The following is a 20,530-nucleotide window of genomic DNA, read 5'->3' as shown; positions in this document are numbered from 1 at the left end:
AATACGAGACACCAAAGGCTTTTTATGTAGCCCGACTCCAAAGCTTCTGAATTCCACAGCAGCTGAATACACAGATTTCCCAATTTTGAATCGCTGCATGCCCTTTACTATCAACAGCCACATTTTTTTCATCATTGTTTTTCACTTTTACACAGTTTTGTATCTTTCTCTTCCACTTCTTTGTCCCTGTTTCTGCTTTACTCTGGATCAAAGCTGCTGAGGAAAGAAAAATCTAGATTGGCCTAAAATATGAATGGTTATGCCCACTACCAGCAACCACTAACACAAAGTAAGCACCGCATATTTTGAAGTAACATACTTATTTGGTGAGCAATCGCAGCTCAACATTTTGGAAAGCCTTTGAACTGCTGGAGGAATTCATGAAAATGTCCCAAGCTAGATTCTTCCAAGCATCACCTAGCAGTTATTAATCGAGAGACGCAAACTCTATTTTGCTATCATATGGCAAAGGCAAACGCACAGGTGCAATTCTTGCAAACTTTAGATTTTCTCATTAAAAAGCTAAAAATATTGAAAGACACAAAGGCCCTCGTTACAACAATGGCGGTAAATGCTGCCAACCGCTATGCCGACGGCCGCCAAAATACCATGACGGCGGCGGTATACCGTTACAGGCATTATGACCCACACAGAGAAATCCGTCACTATACAGACACCCACACAAGTCCGCGAGCCCAAAGGTCAGTGATAAACTGGCGGTACCAAAACAAACACACCATTATGCCAACAAAAATACACCCACAGCATCATGACCTACGAATCACTGTGGTGGACATTCAACCACGGTAAACCATTGGCTGTACACACCACCGAGCTCAAAATATAAACACACTAACAAAACTACACCACATTTGACAATTCAAACTACACACACCTGACACATATACACACACCACACCCTCACACCCAATCCAAAATAAAACACACATCCACAATACCCACAACCCCATACAATGAAAAAAAACATTGTCAACTGAGAGACAAGCAAGGAGCACCCACTGAATCTGAGCCACATAACACCATCACCATACACCATTCACGCACCTCACAGCACACACACCAACACATCACTCCACACATCCTCACACATACCACTCACACTACACCCATGGCACCACAAAGAAACCCCAGGTTTTCTGAGGAGGAGCTAAGGGTCATGATGGAGGAAATCATCCGGGTAGAGCCACAGCTATTCGGATCACAGGTGCAGCAGACATCCATTGCTAGGAGCTATGGCGGAGAGTCGTGGACAGGGTCAACGTCGTGGGATAGCACCCCAGAACAAGGGATGACATCAGGAAGAGGTGGAACGACCTACGGGGGAAGGTGCGATCCATGGTAGACAAGACACCAGGTAGCTGTACAGAGGAATGGCAGTGGACCCCCCTCCTCCCCCACAACTAACAACATGGGAGGAGCAAGTCTTGGCAATCATGCATCCTGAGGGCCTTGCAGGAGTAGCAGGAGGACTGGACTCTGGTAAGTCAATTCTTTAATACTTTCACCACCCCTACCTGCATGCCGTCACAAACTCCTACCCCTACCCTCACCCCCATCACTCCACCACCTCACATATACCCCACCATCACAGCCCACCCATCCCAATACCAAGCCCTGCATGCAACACCAATGCATGGACACACATCACAGACCTGCATGGACACCCATCATCACAGCATGCACACTAGTGACAATCTCTTAGCCAAACCAAGCACAACTCACACAAGCCAAAGCTGCCTTGAAAATAACCATCATAGAGGGATACATTTCCATGCACAAGATGGCACACACAGATACAAAAACACTATATTTACATCCCCACAGGACCCCCACTCAACGTCACTGGATAGGAGGTGTCAGCCACATCCAGCCCCCCCCCTCAGAAGAGGCCCAGAGTGATGACAGCAGCTCTGCACACCTGGATCACGATGAATCGGGCCTTCAGGAGGCTAAAGGGCCTCTCAATTATTCTCCTTGTTCACCCATGTGCCTCATTGTAACATTCCTCTACCCTTGTGCTGGCATTCCTCACTGAGGTCAGTAGCCATGAGAGGTTGGGGTAACCAGAGTCACCTGTAAATATCGAAGGGATACCTGTTAGCCACACATTCACCGTTAGGGCCAAACCCACACCATATACCTACATCAAAAGGGTGGGGACCATGGGCTCACCTATTAGCCACACCTGGTGCCTCTGGAGTTGAGACATCACATATGGAATCCTGCTATTCCTCAAGATAAAGGCATCATGCACAGAGCCAGGATACTTGGCATTCACATGGGAGATGTACTGGTCCGCCAACCACACAATCTGCACATTCAGAGAGTGAAAGATTTTTCTATTCCTAAACACTTGTTCATTTCTCCGGGGGGGACAAATGCAATATGTGTACTATCTCTGGCACCAGTGATGTTGGGGATACGTCCCAATGCATAGAAGTCAGCCTTCAGTGCGGCCAAATCCTCCACCTGGGGGAATACGATGTAGCTTCGCATGTGTTTCAGCAGGGAAGAAAACACTCTGGTCAGCACGTTGGAGAACATTGGCTGAGAAATCCCTGATGCCATGGCCACTGTCGCTTGGAAGGAACTACTTGCCCGGAAATGGAGCACTGACAGGACCTGCACTAGAGGGGGGATACCTGTGGGCTGGCAGATAGCTGAAATTAGGTCTGGCTCCAATTGGGCACACAGTTCTTGGATTGTGGCCCTATCAAGTCTGTAGGTCAGGATAATGTGCCTGTCCTCCATTGTCGCCAGGTCCACCAGGGGTCTGTACACAGGGGGATGTCTCAATCTCCTATTCATCCTCAGCGGTTGAACTCTAGGGTGAAAAACAGTGAACAGAAGGTCATATTCACACATATGTTAATATTAATATGCATTTCTTCCTTTATGGAAACAGTATGTGAATTTGAGAGTCAGTTGATGTGCCAATGTCTGCTGTGACGCAGTTAGGTGCCATAGCCTGTGCCCCCCTAAAAAATGGCGGCTGCCTGACCTGTGAGGAGAGATAAGTGGAAATTAGGTAATTCCGCTGGCGTTGTGCACTGTTGCGGTTGGCGGTCGATGCCATGCTACTTCACATTGGTTATCATTGGGCCCTATGGGTTCCAGGAGCCAATGGAGATGTACACCGGCGGTGCCGGTACGCACGACCGCGGGCATGACCACCATTATCTATCTGTTCACTCACTTGCTACCTGGCCTTCAACAGGAGAAGACCTACACTGCAAGTGCTGCTGTGGCCTGTGTCTGGAAGCGACAATGGCTCGAGTGTCTGGGGAAAGGCCCCCCGCCTTCACTTCGGAGGAGTTGGAGAGACTGGTGGATGGGGTCCTACCCCAATACACTTTACTCTATGGTCCTCCAGACAAACAGGTGAGTAGAGTGTGAGCATGTGCGTGGGCCATGAATGTATGGATTGCTGTGTGTGTAAACCTCGTGTGGGGGGGGCTGAGGGGTCTTGGGCAGAGTGCTGCTTGTCTGTTGGTCAATGTTGGTGCTTAAGGGGATGGGAGGGATATTGTGGGCCATGAGTGTAACAGTCTGGACAGTATGACTAATCCCTTTTTCTATTTATATATTTCTGCAGGTCAGCACCCATCAGAAAAAGGGTATTTGGCGTGCCATCGCCAAGGAGGTGTAGACCCTGGGGGTCTTTGACAGGCGGAGCACCCACTGCCGCAAACGGTGGGAGGACTTGTGTCACTGGGCAAGGAAGACGGCAGAGGCCCAGCTGGGGTTGGCCTCCCAACGAGGAAAGGGTGCCCGTCGTACCCTGACCCCCCTGATGTTTTAACTGGGTGGGGGATGTGGGCTGTGGGTGCCCCTGGGCTAGGGCGAACAATGGCAGGCTCTGTAGCACTCCAATAGTGTTAGTGGGCATCTAATACTAGGCAGAGTCCTGTGGGTTTCAGGTGTGCAGCTAATGGCATTAGGCAATGTACTGCATGGGCTGGTGACTAGCTTTGTAACTGGTAGTGCATGGCCTAGTGCATAGGGCTGATCCCTGTGTGATGTGTACGCCAACGGTAGTGTTGTTGCTGGCATTGACCAAGTGTATTGTGTGTCTCCCCCCCTTCTTCTTTTGTCACCGTCCTTGTGTTCATTATCATCACCTGGCGGAAGAGCAGAGGCACCGGCAACGGAGGGAGCTGCATCCCACATAGGGCCTGGAGGCTGAATCCATCGATGGTGAGGGCATCAGTGGGACGGAGGGCGAGGGGAGCACCACGACGGAGACAGGAGGGGAGACTACCGACAGCAACTCCTCCTCCGACGGCAGCTCCCTGGCAGTGGCAAACACCTCTGTGCCCACCCCAACAACAGGTACAGCTGCCACCCCTGTACCAGCACCACCCTCCCAGCAGCCCCTCAGCGTGTTTCCCGTGCCCACTCACCCAGGAGGTTGGGCATCTCATTCGCACCAGGCACCTCAGGCCCTGCCCCAGTCAGCCCTGCTGCTCTCAGGGAGGAGGCTATTGACCTCCTATGATCCCTCACTGTTGGGCAGTCAACCATACTGAATGCCATCCAGGGTGTCGCAGGGCATTTGCAAGAAACAAATGCATACCTGGAGGGCAGTCACTCTGGCGTGGTGGCCCAATAGAGAGCATTCCAGGCGCTGGCTTTCACACTGATGGCAGCCATTGTCCCTTTCTACAGCCTCCCCTCTCCAACTTCCTCTACTCAGTCCCAATCCCCTCAACCCCAGCCTATCCCAAGCACACCTTCAGACAAGCAATCACCCAAATCAACACACAGGAGTGGCTCAAGCAAACACAAGCACCACACTTCATCTTACAAGCACTCACACAAGCACCATCCACATGCAGACACACCAACATCCACTGCCTCCACTGTGCCCCCCTCCTCCTCCTCGTCCACCCCCTCCCACTAGCATCTCCACTCACACCTGCATGCACTACATCTTCATCCACTACCTCCATCACCAGCACGCCTATCACTACACACCCCTCACTGCAGTCACCACCCCCACATCCATGCACATGTCCCCTGTGTCCTCTCCCACTGTGGCTGTGACCCCTCCTCCCAAAGTACACAAATGCAAGCACACACCCACCCAACAACCATCCACCTCACAACAGCATCCAGCTCATGCACCTGCACCTGCACCCAAACACAGCAGACTGACACCTCCTACACCCACTCCCTCTTCCTTCACTCCCAAACCTTCACCCTTTTTGGCCTTAGTGGCCCTAAGAAGCTTTTCCTTGCCAACATTGACCTCTTCCTTACCCCTTCCCCCGTCCTTCACCTCAGGCCAGGGTGGCCAGAACCCAGCCCAATACCTCAGCCACCCAGTCCATGGCTACTGTGGTTTCTGCAGCTGTGAGAGGCTCCAAGGAGTAACACGTCAGCCCAGCCAGTGTGCCACCAACATCTGCCAAGACCAAGTAGGGTCCGCCACCTGGTAAGGGCACGAAGGGGACAGCATCCAGCAAGGGGAAGGAGGCACAACCAGCTAGTATCGCCACCTGCACCGTGGCTAGCACCACCACCTGCACCGCTGCAAGCAGCATCACTGCCAGCAGCAGCAGCACCAGTGGGCAGCCGTCCGAGGCTGCAGGTGAAGGCCAGGAGGCTACCACCACCACTGCCAGTATCGACACATGAACCGCGGCCAGCAGCGTCACCTGCACCACGGTCAGCACTGCCACCTGCACTGCCACAAGCAGCACCACTGCCAGCAGCAGCCCCAGTGTGCAGCCGTCCAAGGCTGCAGGTGAAGGCCTGGTGGCTACTACCACCACTGCCAGTATCACCATCTGCACTGTGGCCAGCACCGCAACCTGCACCACGGCTAGCACCACCACCTGCACCGTGGCCAGCACTGCCACCTGCACCGCTGCAAGCAGCACCACTGCCAGCAGCAGCACCCCCAGCCCCAGTGGGCAGCCGTCCGAGGCTGCAGGTAAAGGCCTGGAGGCTATCACCACCACTGCTAGTATCCCCACGTGCACTGTGGCCAGCACCGCCACCTGCACCGCGGCCAGCACTGCCACATGCACTGTGGCCAGTGCCGCCACCTGCACTACCGCAAGCAGCACCACTGCCAGCAGCAGCAACCCCAGTGGGCAGCCATCCAAGGCTCCAGGTGAAGGCCTGGACGCTACCACCACCACGGCCGGCACCACCACCTCCAGCGCAACTGCACTTCAGTCAGCAGCCGTCACCGCCAGAGAGCAGTGTGCAGTGGTGACTACATGGGCTGCAGTGTGTCCTGGTTCCTGCAAAAGCTGTTGTTGTGACACCCAGGTGAGAGACTGTGACCTTGCTCTCCAAAATATCTGCATCACAGGGAGCAATGCCCCCTCCAGAACCAGTGGAAGAAGACATCCACTCAGCCCCTCCTTGCCAGGATGACACACACTGGGCACAAGACCCCCTCCAGAACCAGTGGAAGAAGCCATACACTCAGCCCCTCCTTGCCAGGGTAAAGCACACTGGGCACAAGGCCCCCTCCAGAACCAGTGGATGAAGCCATCTACTCAGCCTCTCCTTGTCAGGATGAAGCACACTGGGCACAAGGCCCCCTCCAGAACCAGTGGAAGAAGCCATCCACTAAGCCCCCCCTTGCCAGGATGAAGCATACTGGGCACAAGGCCCCCTCCAGAACCAGTGGAAGAAGCCATCCACTCAGCCTCTCCATGCCAGGATAAAGTACACTGGGCAAAAGGCCCCCTTCAGAACCAGTGGAAGAAGCCATCCACTTGAGAGAATGTGGCTTTCCACTCCCCAGGACCAAGACGTTGGCAAACCACCCACTTGAGAGACTGTGGCTTTGCACTCCCCAGGACCAAGCAGTGGGCATGTAGCCCCCTCCAGGACCAGTGGTGTTGTACCATCTTCCAGCTGAGGTGCCCCCCCATTCCCCACCCCCTTGAGGTGCCTGTGTGTTTTTGACCTGATACCCCTGCAGTGTTCTTTCCGTATTGAGGCACGAATCAAGTGTGGCCTTGGCCTATGTGTTTTGGCCCAGAGGGCCACAGACTATTTTTGAGTGGGCAATGTCCCACCTTGTATATATTGTATATATTGTACATACTGTTTTTTCTTTATGAACGTATTTCTAAGTATTACTAATATTACACTCATTTTACTCCATTCCTTTTGTCCTTGAGATAATTCCTGAGGGTTACGGGGTGTATATGTAATGTTGTTGCATGTGTTTGTGTGTATAGTGTTGTGAGTGAGGGTGGGGGTGGGGTGTTGCCTGTTGTGTGTGTGTGTATTACTCTCTTACCCTCCCCTTGTGTGCTAGGTGCAGTACTCACTGTGGTCGTCATCGCCGGCGTTTGTGTTCCTGGTGTATGAGAAGATACACCAGCATGGGAAACACCTGCAGCTCGGGCTCCATGGCGTCCTGGTTCTTCCTTGAGTGTCGCAAGGTGAGTCATTTCCCTTCAGAGTACAGTTTCTGCCGTGCTTTTGATGGCGTTTGTACCGCCCCAGAAAAGCTGGCGGATGGGTGGGTTGTAATGGGGTGGGCGGTAAATTGTCTTCCGCCTGGCTGTGGCGGTCACTGCCGCTATGTTTGTTGCTACCACTGTGGCGGTCTGAGTGTTAAAGGGGCTGTATGTGTTGGCGGTTTCCGCTGTGGTCATGAATCCATTTTTGTTCCCGCTGGCCTGTTGGCGGTGTCACTGCTGCTTTAGCACCGACCGCCAGGGTTGTAATGGGGGCCAAAGTTCTTTGGGCCATATTTATACTTTTTGACGTACAACTGCGCCAACGCAGTTGTGCGTCAAAAATTTTAACGCCGGCTAACGCCATTCCAAAGCGCTATGCGGGCGCCTTATTTATGGAATGACGTTAGCCGGCGCAGCATACTGGTGTGCGTCAAAAAAAATGACCCACACCAGGCTGCGCCGGCGTAGGGGAAAATGGAGCTTGGGCGTCAAAAAATGGGGCAAGTCAGGTCTGAGGCAAAATTTTGGCCTCAACCCGATTTGCGCCATTTATTTTGACTCCCAACCCCCATTGAAATGACTCCTGTCTTAGCACAGTGAGGAGTCATGCCCCCTTGCCCAATGGCCATGCCCAGGGGACTTATGTCCCCTGGGCATGGTCATTCGGCATAGTGGCATGTAGGGGGGCACAAATCAGCCCCCCCCCATGCCACAATTTTTTTTTAAAAAAAATACTTACCTGAACTTACCTTAAGTTCCCTGGGATGGGTCCCTCCATCCTTGGGCGTCCTCCTGGGGTGGGCAAGGGTGGCAGGGGGTGTCCCTGGGGGCTTGGGAGGGCACCTCTGGGCTCCTTCCGAGCCCACTGGTCCCTTAACGCCTGCCCTGACCAGGCATTAAAAAATGACACAAAAGCGGCTGGACGTCATTTTTTTTGACCCGCCCACTCCTGTGCGTCATTTTTGCACGGGAGTTTAAATAAGGCACACATGCCTTGGAGTCATTTTTTAGACGGGAGCGCCTACCTTGCATATCATTAACGCAAGATAGGTGTCCACGCTAAAAAATGACGCAAACTCCAAGATCTTTGGCGCTAGACGGGTCTAACGCCAAAGTATAAATATGGAGTTAGCTTTGCGTCGGATTTGCGTAAAAAACAACAACACAATTCCGGCGCAAACACAGTATAGATATGCCCCTAAGGGCCATGTTTATACTTTTTGACGCACAACTGCGCCAACGCAGTTGTGCGTCAACAATTTTAACGCCGGCTAACGCCATTCCAAAGCGCCATGCGGGCGCCTTATTTATGGAATGACGTTAGCCGGCGCAGCTGACTGGTGTGCGTAAAAAAAAATGACCCACACCAGGCTGCGCCGGCGTAGAGGAAAATGGAGCTTGGGCGTCAAAAAATGGGGCAAGTCAGGTCTGAGGCAAAATTTTGGCCTCAACCCGATTTGCGCCATTTATTTTTACTCCCAAACCCCATTGAAATGACTCCTGTCTTACCACAGACAGGACTCATGCCCCCTTGCCCAATGGCCATGCCCAGGGGACTTATGTCCCCTGGGCATGGTCATTGGGCATAGTGGCATGTAGGGGGGCACAAATCAGCCCCCCCCCATGCCACAATTTTTTTAAAAAAAAAATACTTACCTGAACTTACCTTAAGTTCCCTGGGATGGGTCCCTCCATCCTTGGGCGTCCTCCTGGGGTGGGCAAGGGTGGCAGGGGGTGTCCCTGGGGGCATGGGAGGGCACCTCTGGGCCCCTTCCAAGCCCACAGGTACCTTAACGCCTGCCCTGACCAGGCGTTAAAAAATTACGCAAAAGCGTCTGGACGTCATTTTTTTGGACCCGCCCACTCCCGTGCGTCATTTTTGCATGGGAGTTTAAATAAGGCGCACATGCCTTGGAGTCATTTTTTAGACGGGAACGCCTACCTTGCATATCATTAACGCAAGGTAGGTGTCCACGCTAAAAAATGACGCAAACTCCAAGATCTTTGGCACTAGACTGGTCTAACGCCAAAGTATAAATATGGAGTAAGATTTGCATCAGATTTGCGTAAAAAAAAACAAAGCAATTCCGGCGCAAACAGAGTATAGATATGCCCCTATGTGAGTTGAGACATTCCAATGCTTTGTAAGTATATGTAATTTGGCATACCTTTCTTTCGGAAGTGGTGAGTCACTCATGAGGGAAAGTTCTACAAATTGGGTCTCTAGATGACAGAGGTTTGCACTCTGTCCAAGTAGGGACCACAATCCTAGTAAGGGCTTGTAAGAAGCACACTAACAACCTCATTCACAAAGGTAAACGTACAATTTTGGTCTAAGTGTAAGTTTACGTCTTCTTGGTATTCATAAATGTAAGTTACGAGTATTATCTTTACGTCCGTACTCAGGGTGGATCATCTGCACTCGGGCGGATCATCTGCAGTCGGGCAGATCGTGTACTCAGGCTGGATCATCCGCACTCAGGCCAGATCTTTCCTGACCAAAGCTGTAATCAGTGTAATCACATGCACCTGCACATAATCAAACCCACCTGCAACCCAGATACAAAATCCAGATAAAAGCAGCACACAAGCAAGGCTCTGGTTTCCCAAGAACCTTACTGTGCCTGCATATCCTGAAGCCATGCTGCCTAATAGGAGAAAAAAACAACTACAAAGAGGAGGAGACCACCATGATCCTGAAATTTATTGTGAGGAACTACGAGAGTCTGCATGGGCTCCAACCCAACTAGTTGGCCATGGCAGTCACTGCATTGGGGGAGGATATCTGGATCGTAAATGACATGAAGACAGATGTCACAAACATGGTTTACTGGTGTGCGCAGCTGGAGTTTGTGGGAGGCTGGCCTGGTTTATAGTTGGTACCTTAGGTACTTACACCTTATACCAGGTCCAGTTATCCATTAATAGTGAAATGTAGTAGTGTTCTAGCAGCTTAGGCTAATAGAGGTAGCTATAGCACAGCAGCCTAGGCTCAACTAGGAGACATGCAAAGCTCATGCAATACCACTTATAGTTACACAATACTTATACACAAGTAAAGACAATACTCAGTGTTACCAAAAAAAGGTAGTTTATGTGGGTGATACAGTACCAAAAATATCTTAGAGGCAATACTTCTTCTGGAGGTAAGTATTTTACACAATATATACACTAGACACCAAAATAAGGCAAGTAATTAGGCATAGGATAGTGCAAACAATAGGAAATGCTATAGAATGGAATGGGATAAAATAGGTCTGGGGCAACACAAACCATATACTAAGAAAGTGGAATGCAAATCACAAATTCCCCCCTAGACAAGTGTAGTGTGTTCAGAATCACTGGGAGAGTAAGAATACAGTAAAGGTAAGTAAATTACCTCACCCCAGAGCCCAGAAAAGGAGGAGTAAAGTACTTGTGATTGGAATTATTGCAATAACCAACCGAGTCTGCAAACAACAACTGTTGGATTCCTGGACCTGAAGACCTGCAAAAGAAGGGGGCCAAGTCCAAAAGTCGAAAGAAGTTCCAGGAAGGACAGGAGCCCCTGCCAACCCAAAAGAGGGTGCAGAAGAAGATACCCTGGTTGGACGAAGACAGCAGAAATGCACCCTAGGAAGATGCCAGTGGGTTCCTGCATGATGCAATGGATGTCCCACGATGTGAAGATGGATGCAGATGTGATTTCGTGTTGGAAGTCTCCAACAAGCCTTGGTTACAACAAAGTTGTGTTTTGCATCAAAATGGTGCTGGCTGGACCCAGGAGGGACCTGGGGGCCTCAACTCTGTGCGAGGAGGAAGGTGGGGATCTCAGCACTTTAGAGAGCCCTCAGAACACTAGACAGCACCCACAGGAGTCCCAGGACAAAGGAGGTGCAAAACATGGTTGGTGCAGCACTGCAAAGAAGGGTCCCACGCCGCTGGAGGTCAACTCAGCGAGCTGAACATCGCAAGATAGAGTGCTGGGGTCCTGGGCCACGCTATGCATGGAGGAATTTTTCAAATATAGTTCACAAAGGCCTCAGGAGGTGAAGAAGACGCGCTTCACAGGGGTACTGTCGCTCTCAGGGAAGGCAAGGTCCTCCAAATTGTGTCAGCAGGACCTCAGGACAGTCTGTGTCGATGAGGTCCATTCTCTGTGTTGCAAGGAGCATGCTCGTTGCTGTGAGAGGAGTCCAAGAGAACCAGTCGTCGACTTAGAAGGCGCCTGTGTGAGCAGGGGAGTGACTCCGTCACCTCACTGGAGATTTCTTCGGTCCTTCTGGTGCAGGGTGAAGACAGGGAGTCCTCAGAGCGTGCACACCATGGAAACTGTTGCAGTTGCTAACTAGAGCTGAAGTTGCAGAAGAAAAGTATCCCTTGTGGATACTTTGTCGCTGTTACAGTAGTTCTTGGAGCAGGTTGCGGTTGATCCGAAGTAGAAGTTCCAGAGGATTCCTGCTGGAAACTTGCAAGTAGAATCTGAAGAGAACCCACAGGAGAGACCCTAAATAGCCCTGAGAGGGGTATTGTCTACCTTATCAGATAAGGACCTATCAGGAGGGGTCTCTGACGTCACCTGCTAGCACTGGCCACTCAGAGCCTTCCAGAGTGCCCCCACATCTTGCAAAGCAAGGTGGCCGAAGTCTGGGACACACTGGAAGAGCTCTGGGCACCACCCCTAGGGTGGGGATGGACAGGGGAGTGGTCACTCCCCTTTCCTTTGTCCAGTTTGGCACCAGAGCAGGGGACAAGGGGTCCCTGAACTGGTGTAGGCTGGCTTATGCAAGGAGGGCACCATCAGTGCCCTTCAAAGCATTTCCAGAGGCTGGAGGAGGCCACCTCTCCCCTGCCTGTAACACCTATTTCCAAAGGTAGAGGTTGTAACACCCTGCTCCCAAAGGAAATGCTTTGTTCTGCCTTTCTGGGGCTGAGCAGCTCAGACCCCAGGAGGGCAGATCCCTGTCTGTGAGGTGGCAGCAGCTGTGCAAGCCTCAGAGACCTGGTTTGGCAGTACTGGGGGTCCACGGTGGAGTCCCCAGGATGCATGGAATTGGCTCACCCAATACCAGATTTGGAATGGGGGGACAATTCAATGATCTTAGACACCTTACATGGCCATATTTTGAGATACCATTGTGAAGCTACATATAGGTATTGACCTATATGTAGTGCACACATGTAATGGCACCCCTGCAGTCACAAAGTCCTGGGAAATGGCCCTGTACTATATGGGGGCACCTTTGCTAGTGCAGGGGTGCCCTCACACTTAGTAACTTTGCACCTAACCTTCAGCAAGTGAAGGTTAGAGATATAGGTGACTTATAAGTTACTTAAGTGCAGTGAAAATATCTGTGAAATAATGTGCGTTATTTCACACAGGCTGCAGTGGCAGTCCTGTGAAAGGGTTTGTCTGAGCTCCTTATGGGTGGCAAAAGAAATGCTGCAGCCCATAAGGATCTCCTGGAACCACAATGACCTGGATACCTAAGCACCATATACTAGGGACTTATAAGGGGGGTCCAGTGTGCCAATTGAAATTGGTAAATGAAGTCACTAGCCTACAGTGACAAATTTAAAAGCAGAGAGAGCATAAGAGAGCACTGAGGTTCTGATTAGCAGAGCCTCAGTGACAGAGTCAAGCACTATACAGACACACAAATTAGGCCATAAACCATGAGCACTGGGGTCCTGACCAGCAGGATCCCAGTGAGACAGGCAAAAACATACTGTCATACAGGTAACAATGGGGGTAACATGCTAAGAAAGATGGTACTTTCCTACAGAGTTGCACAAAGATTGATCCTCCGGCGCCTGGAGGGGCTCATTAAGTTGTCCCCAAGTCCATCATGAATAGGTGGAGCCACAACCTGTTCCTAATTTTCTGACATCGATACTTGCTGACAAGATGCCAGGAAACAACTGCTAAAGTCATAGTGTTGGTGAAGGGTGCACTCATACCAGCACAGCACATTGTGAAACCAGTAAAGCTGGGGAACAGCCCTAATTTTCCACTTGAGCAAGATGTGGGCACCTTTAATACTGTCAATCACACTTTGCAAACAATATTACAAATGATTAAATCTCCAAATAGAGGACCAGAGGATATGTGCTGAACATGACTGTATACAGTGTCAGGTAACATAGAACATGAAGTGGTACATGCACATTTGAAGCACAAGCCAAAGGCTAAGTTCACAGCAGAGATGACTGCCCTCACTGTCCATAATTAGCAAAGTTGTCCTGTCGAGGGGTTTAAATAAATGTCACCCATAACTTGGTTGATAATTGTGTATATCGAACATGTATCTGTCAATGTACTGACAAAATCTGACGTACAAAAATTGCCAAACTCTGCATGTTCTGGAAGACACCTTTACAAATTAGCACATAACACATCATACTTGGGATGCATGATGCCAATGAAGATGTAGGGGTGTCCAGACGTAGCCAGTGCAGGAAACCCAAGTCATTCCCGGTTCTATAGCTCTCAGTGACATTCAATTACATGTTTGCCTATAAGTGTGAAACATGGTTGATCTGTGGCTTGGTGTAACATGTAGATCACTGGTCCATATCTCTAATGTGTAAATGTGGAATCATCGCCATCACCCTTTGCTGTCAGTAATGGATATGAATGCAGTGGTACAGCTGCTGCCAGAACAACATCAGTGAAAAGGATGACACCATCCAGGGGTTTAGCAGACATCCTGGCTGCAGCAGTCAAACCCACTGCCATCCATCCATCAGGTAAGTGTGTCATATGGCGCTGTAACCCATTGATACCCCACCCTTGAACAATAACTAATTCCTTGAGAAAGTGGATGAGCAGATATTGCAATTGTTGGATCTCTCCTGTAGTTGGTGTGCAAAATGTACCCTAACTGATTAGTGATGCTTATGTCAGGTGTGCACAATTATATTTAATACATGAAGGATAGTAACCATAGTGTCACCTCTGTCCAAATCTGCTGGATCACAGACCAGTTCCTCTGCTATACACTCAAGGAGCCGGACCAGCAGCTGCCATCTCTGGCGAGTTCTGTACCACACAGACCTGTGGTTGGAACTGGTGAGTTTGCTTAGGCATTTCACACCTGCACTGGAGATTTCAATGCCACAGTGTGAGCTACAACATGTGGGGGCACACAAACCAGGTCACATGTGGATCATACATTGAACTGAAGACATATTTTGAACAATACTTGTGTTGCATCACATCATGTTGTAAGCCATATACTTAGCCTGTTGCAAACTCTGTCTCACAGGTGGTGACGTCAAAGATATGAGTCAGGATGATGGAGCAACTACCAGTGACGGGGACTGGGCAATCCGACTGGCAAACCTGCTTCTCTTCCAAGTTTCCTTGTCAGCTTCCAGAATAGTAGAGGAGGAGGAGGAAGAGGAAGAGAAGAAGGACGGAAATCCGGGGCTAATTCCAAGTAATATGAAGGCCAATCCCATGACCACTCCATTTGGCCCATGCAGCTCACAAAGACTAAATCTGCTGCGTTTGGCATGATGCAGCCTTCTGTAACCCAGAGGATGCCCATTCCCCACAAACACCAACCCACAGCTCAGCTCTTCACAGCCCTCACATCTAGGTCAGACATGTTGGTTGCCCCATACACTCTGACTTTGACAGTGTCTCCCACCTTCTCTCCAACATCTGAGGGACATGCCATCCCTGGTGAGGAGCAAGTAGCCCCTAGGCACTAATGCACTCTTAACTACCTCCCACTTGGCACCCCCCCCACCCGTGGACGTGCTGATTGTATCCAAGGGCATTCCAGGCAGAGAGGGCTGGCAGATATACATCTTGGAGAGTGGGAGGAAGAGTTTTTCCAGGAGCAGTCAGATGTGAGGCAGGATATTTGTGACACAGAGTCTACACTGTCTGACAAGTCTGCTTCACTGCAGGACATGCATCAAATCCCACAGATGGTGCACGAGTTACCCAGTTGTTGGAGACAATGGATAGATCCTGGCAAGACATGGGGGTGAGGCTGAATGATATCACGGCCATACAGAGGGAAGATAGTGCAAGTCACCATGCATTGGCTATGAAGATGATGGAGGGGATGCTCAAAATGAAACCAAATCCTTCACAGTAATTGCATGGAGGAGAGCCAACATATCTACATTCACCATTCCACTTCCAACCCCTGGTTAATCAATCTGCCGTGGCCCCCCAATCGACAATAAGAACACTCACCTTGCACACACACCCAAATGCACTGTCACATACTCTCTGTGTACATTCTCCAAGACCCCCTGTCCAGAAAGACTCAGAGGCTGCAGGCTCAGACAACCCCAGCCAGCCAGACCCCTATCGGACAGGTTCAGACAGCCGCTGTCCAGGCAGACCTCCAGACTACACAGGCTCAGACACCCCCTGGTCAGGTAGACCCCAACACTATCCACAGGCTCAGAAACCTGCTGTCCAGGCAGACCCCCACACTAGACAGTCTCAGACACTCGCTGTCCAAGCAGACCCCCTGTCCAGGAAGACCCCAGGCTGTAGGCTCAGACACCCCAGCCAGACATACCCCCCATCGGACAGGCTCAGAAAGCCGCTGTCCAGACAGACCTCCAGACTAGACAGGCTCAAAAACCCCATGATCAGGTAGACCCCCACACTGGACAGGCTCAGACACCTGCTGTCCAGGCAGACCCCCACACTGCACAGGCTCTGACACCCACTGTCCAGGTGGACCCCCAGACTGGACAGACTCAGACACCACCTGTCCAGACAGACCACCACACTGGACAGGATCAGACACATGCTGTCCAGGCAGACCCCCACACTGGACAGGCTCAGATACCTACTGTCCAGGCAGACCCTCACACTGTACAGGCTCCGACACCAACTGCCCAGTCAGGGACAGGCTCAGACACCCACTGTCCAGGAAGACCCCCACATTGGGAAGGCTCAGACACCCGGTGTCCAAGCAGACCCCCACACTGGACAGGCTCAGACACCTGCTGTCCTGGTAGACCCCCACACTGGACGGGCTCAGACACCCAGTGTCCAAACAGAACCCTGCACTGGACAGACTCAGACACCCTCTGTCCAGGCATACCCCACACTGGACAGACACAACACCCACCTGCAACTAAGTACTCCAGGAAACACACAACATTGTAATGTTCCTCACCATCAAAACTGAGAAGACCCAGCAGAGATCCCCCATGAGCACTGTCACATATGCATGCACAGCACTATGTAAATAAATGAAATTTTGCACAATTAAATTGTTTAGTCGTTAGTTAATCATGTTCAAAGTCTTAATGTGGCTGTATGCCATGTAAGTTCCAACAATGTGGGTAAGATATGTTCATCACTAGGACAATCTGTGTACAGCTGTGTCATGTGGAAGGCTTAGCTAACCAACTCCAGACATAGAATCCCATTCTATGGTTCCCGCACAGACAGTAAACAAACCAACACACTTTCTCCTTCTTTTCTTTTTATAGATAAATGTAATCCAAAAACAAACCCATAAATTGGCCAGGTAGAAACACAAATAAATATTGCTCTTCACAGAGTAGGGGCAGGAAACAAGGACAGGGTTGGGAAAAATAAATAAAACACACCAGGAAAGGTCATGGAAAATAGTCCCTCCACAAGGGGAAAAAGAAAGTCCAAACCAAATGTCTAGTCAACTGTCATTCTGGTCATCTTCTTTCTCTATGACAATGAGTTCCTCTGCCTCTTCCTGGCTGGCTATTGCTGGACCTTACACCCCACAGGACTGAGACACAAGGGGGTAAGAAGGACAGAGGGGTAAATAGAATGGGAGAAATGACAGTGGGACGCATAGATGGTGGTGTGGGAGGAACCCATGGAGAGTGCAGAAAACATGGCTGCACCCAAGGAAGTGAGGGTGGTGTTGATGGAATCCAGAAAATGGGTTAAATCCTCTTGGGTCCTACCCTGTTCTTCTATTAATTGCTGTAGGAGCCGAGAGAGGTTGAAGCGCTCCCCCTCAGATACCATCATCCCTTCCTCGCCACAGGGGTCACAACACAGGGAGGGATTTGGGTAAAACAAGAGAGATGTGGGTTGTCAGAGACAATGGAGTGGACTGGTGGGAGGGGTAGCAGCTGGGGGCTCCTTTGGACTGGGGGCCTCATGTTCCAGGGAATGAACAAAGCCAGGCACAGATGTTGGAGATTACTGCTCTGGGGACACCTCCCCCCTAGCCAGTGGTGTCCAGATCAAGGTCCCCATCTACAGTCTCCATAGCCTTCACCCGGTTATTGTCCTCAGAGTCTGTCTAGGTGGGTACACTTTTCCTGCCTGCAGATGGTACAGTTCCCTCCTCTTCTTCCTCAGTATACAATAGAGGTCGTGCCCTCCGTCATCCCCAGGTTGCTCTTCTTGGTCCCAGGTCTTCTCTTTGGTCTTCTTGGCCAGCAGGGTCCACTAAAATGGAAGTGAGAACATTATATAGTTGGTGTCCAAATCATGGCAAGGCACATGAGTATCTGAAGCAAAAGCTGACTTTACCCACCTCTGATCTCACTGACAAATTCCAAGTGACTTTGATTCCCAAAAGAATGTGTACTATCACTGATATGTCCAGACATAACTCAAACATTGTCACAATTGTGTGTGGTATACCCTCCTGTAGTGACAAGGCCTAACCTTAAGCAAAAACTCAAAATCTTGTCCAGAGATTCTCAACGGCCATAAAAGCTGTACATGCAAATTATTTGACTGGAGCTCAAGTTACCCAAAGATATTGGGACAAGGGTTTCTCGTCCTCAATACCTAATCTTCTTCACAAGTCATTCTACCAGTGGAGATGGAACACGGTCTGGATGAAAGGTCTGCCACAATGCCATGGGCCCAATTCACAAAGGTAAACTTTGACCCAAAGTCTAAGCTTACAACGAATAAAGTTAGACATTTGGTCTAAGGTAACCTTTGTGAATAGGGCCCTGATAGAAATGGGGTCTTTGGTTGGCAGTCAGGTTACCCCCTGTCCAAGCAAGTAAATATAGTCAGGGTAAGTCACACACAATCCAAATTATTCTGTGCCCACCCTCTGGTAGCTTGGCACTGACCAGTCAGGCTTAACTTAGAATCCTGTACCCACCCTCTGGTAGCTTGTCACTGAGCAGTCAGGCTTAACTTAGAAGGCAATGTGTAAAGTATTTGTGCAATAATTCATACACTAACATAATATAGCATGACAAAAATACACCACACAGTATTTAGAAAAATATATAGGGGGTCATTCTGAGTCTGGCGGGCGGCGGAGGCCGCCCGCCAGACTTCCCCCCTCCAAAATACCGCTCCGCAGTCGAAAGACCGCTGAGGGTATTTTGGCTTTTGCACTGGGCTGGCGGGCGACCGCCAAAAGGCCGCCCGCCAGCCCAGTGCAAAAGACCCTTCCCACGAGGACGCCGGCTCAGAATTGAGCCGGCGGAGTGGGAAGGTGCGACGGGTGCAGTGCAATGCAGACACTGAAATACAAAGTGGGGCCCTCTTACGGGGGCCCCTGCAGTGCCCATGCCATTGGCATGGGCACTGCAGGGGCCCCCAGGGGCCCCACGACAACCCATACCGCCATCCTGTTCCTGGCGGGAGAACCGCCAGGAACAGGATGGCGGTATGGGCTGTCAGAATCCCCCATGGCAGCGCAGCAAGCTGCGCTGCCATGGGGGATTCCCAGGGCAGCGGAAAACCGGCGGGAGACCGCCGGTTTTCCACTTCTGACCGCAGCAAAACCACCGCGGTCAGAATGCCCTGCGGGGCACCGCCAGCCTGTCGGCGGTGCTCCCGCCGACCCTGGCCCCGGCGGTAAGGAACCGCCGGGGTCAGAATCAGGCCCATAATATTTATCTGGATAAATGCAGGTCAAAACGATTAAAATGCAATAAGCATATGTTGAGATATCACTGAAAAGTGAGATAAAGGCGGTCATTACAACATTGGCGGTAAAAACCGCTTACCGCCATGCAGAAGACCGCCAACACACCGCTCCGGCTGCAGAATTCCGTCACAGCTATTATGACCCACAGCACGGAATCCGCCAATATTCAGACACCCACACAAGTCTGCCACACCAAAGGTCAGTGATAAACTGGCGAAAACAAAACCTCCACCGTCACGGCAACAGAAATATGCCCACACTATCACGACCCATGAATCCACGCGGCGGTCTTTCAACCGCGGTATTCCATTGGTGGTACACACCGCCGCGCTCAAAATACACACACATCTCCAAAACACAGCCTAATTGGACAATTCCAAATACACACACCTTATACACATACACACCACTCCCACACATCCAATACAATATAAAACACACACCCACATCACCCACAAACCCGTACGACCACAATTATCGAGAGAAGGCCAGAGAGAGACACCACCATCAAAAATACTAGCATCCTCAAGCCCACAACACCATCACCCACATAACCTCCATGCACCTCACACGACACACCACTACATATCAGCACACTTATCACCCCACACACCACCCACACCACCCCATGGCATGACAAAGACACTCCAGGTTCTCGGAGGAGGAACTCAGGGTCATGGTGGAGGAAATCGTCCGGGTAGAGCCACAGCTATTTGGATCACAGGTGCAGCACACCTCCATTGCAAGGAAGATGGAGCTATGGCGCAGAATAGTGGACAGGGTCAATGCAGTGGGACAACACCCAAGAAATGGGGATGACATCGGGAAGAGGTGGAACGACCTACAGGGGAAGATGCGTTCTGTGGTCTCAAGACACCACCTTGCGGTTCAGCGGACTAGCGGTGGACCCCCACCTCCTCCCCCACAACTAACAACATGGGAGGAGCAGGTCTTGCCGATTCTGCATCCTGAGGGCCTCGCAGGAGTAGGTGGAGGAATGGACTCTGGTAAGTCAAATCTTAACTATTACATCCCCCTCCCTACCTCTATGCCATCACATACCCCCACCCTCACCCCCATCACTCCAAATCCTCACAAATGTCCCAACATCACAAACCACCCATCCCAACACCAAGCCCTGCATGCAACAACAAAGCATGGACACATCTAGGGGACGGAGGCCCAGGACCACAGGGGAACTGGGAGGGC

The sequence above is a fragment of the Pleurodeles waltl genome, chromosome 3_1 (genome assembly GCF_031143425.1).
Source record: "Pleurodeles waltl isolate 20211129_DDA chromosome 3_1, aPleWal1.hap1.20221129, whole genome shotgun sequence".
Lineage (NCBI taxonomy): Eukaryota > Metazoa > Chordata > Amphibia > Caudata > Salamandridae > Pleurodeles > Pleurodeles waltl.
Note: the sequence above shows the minus strand (reverse complement) of the source record.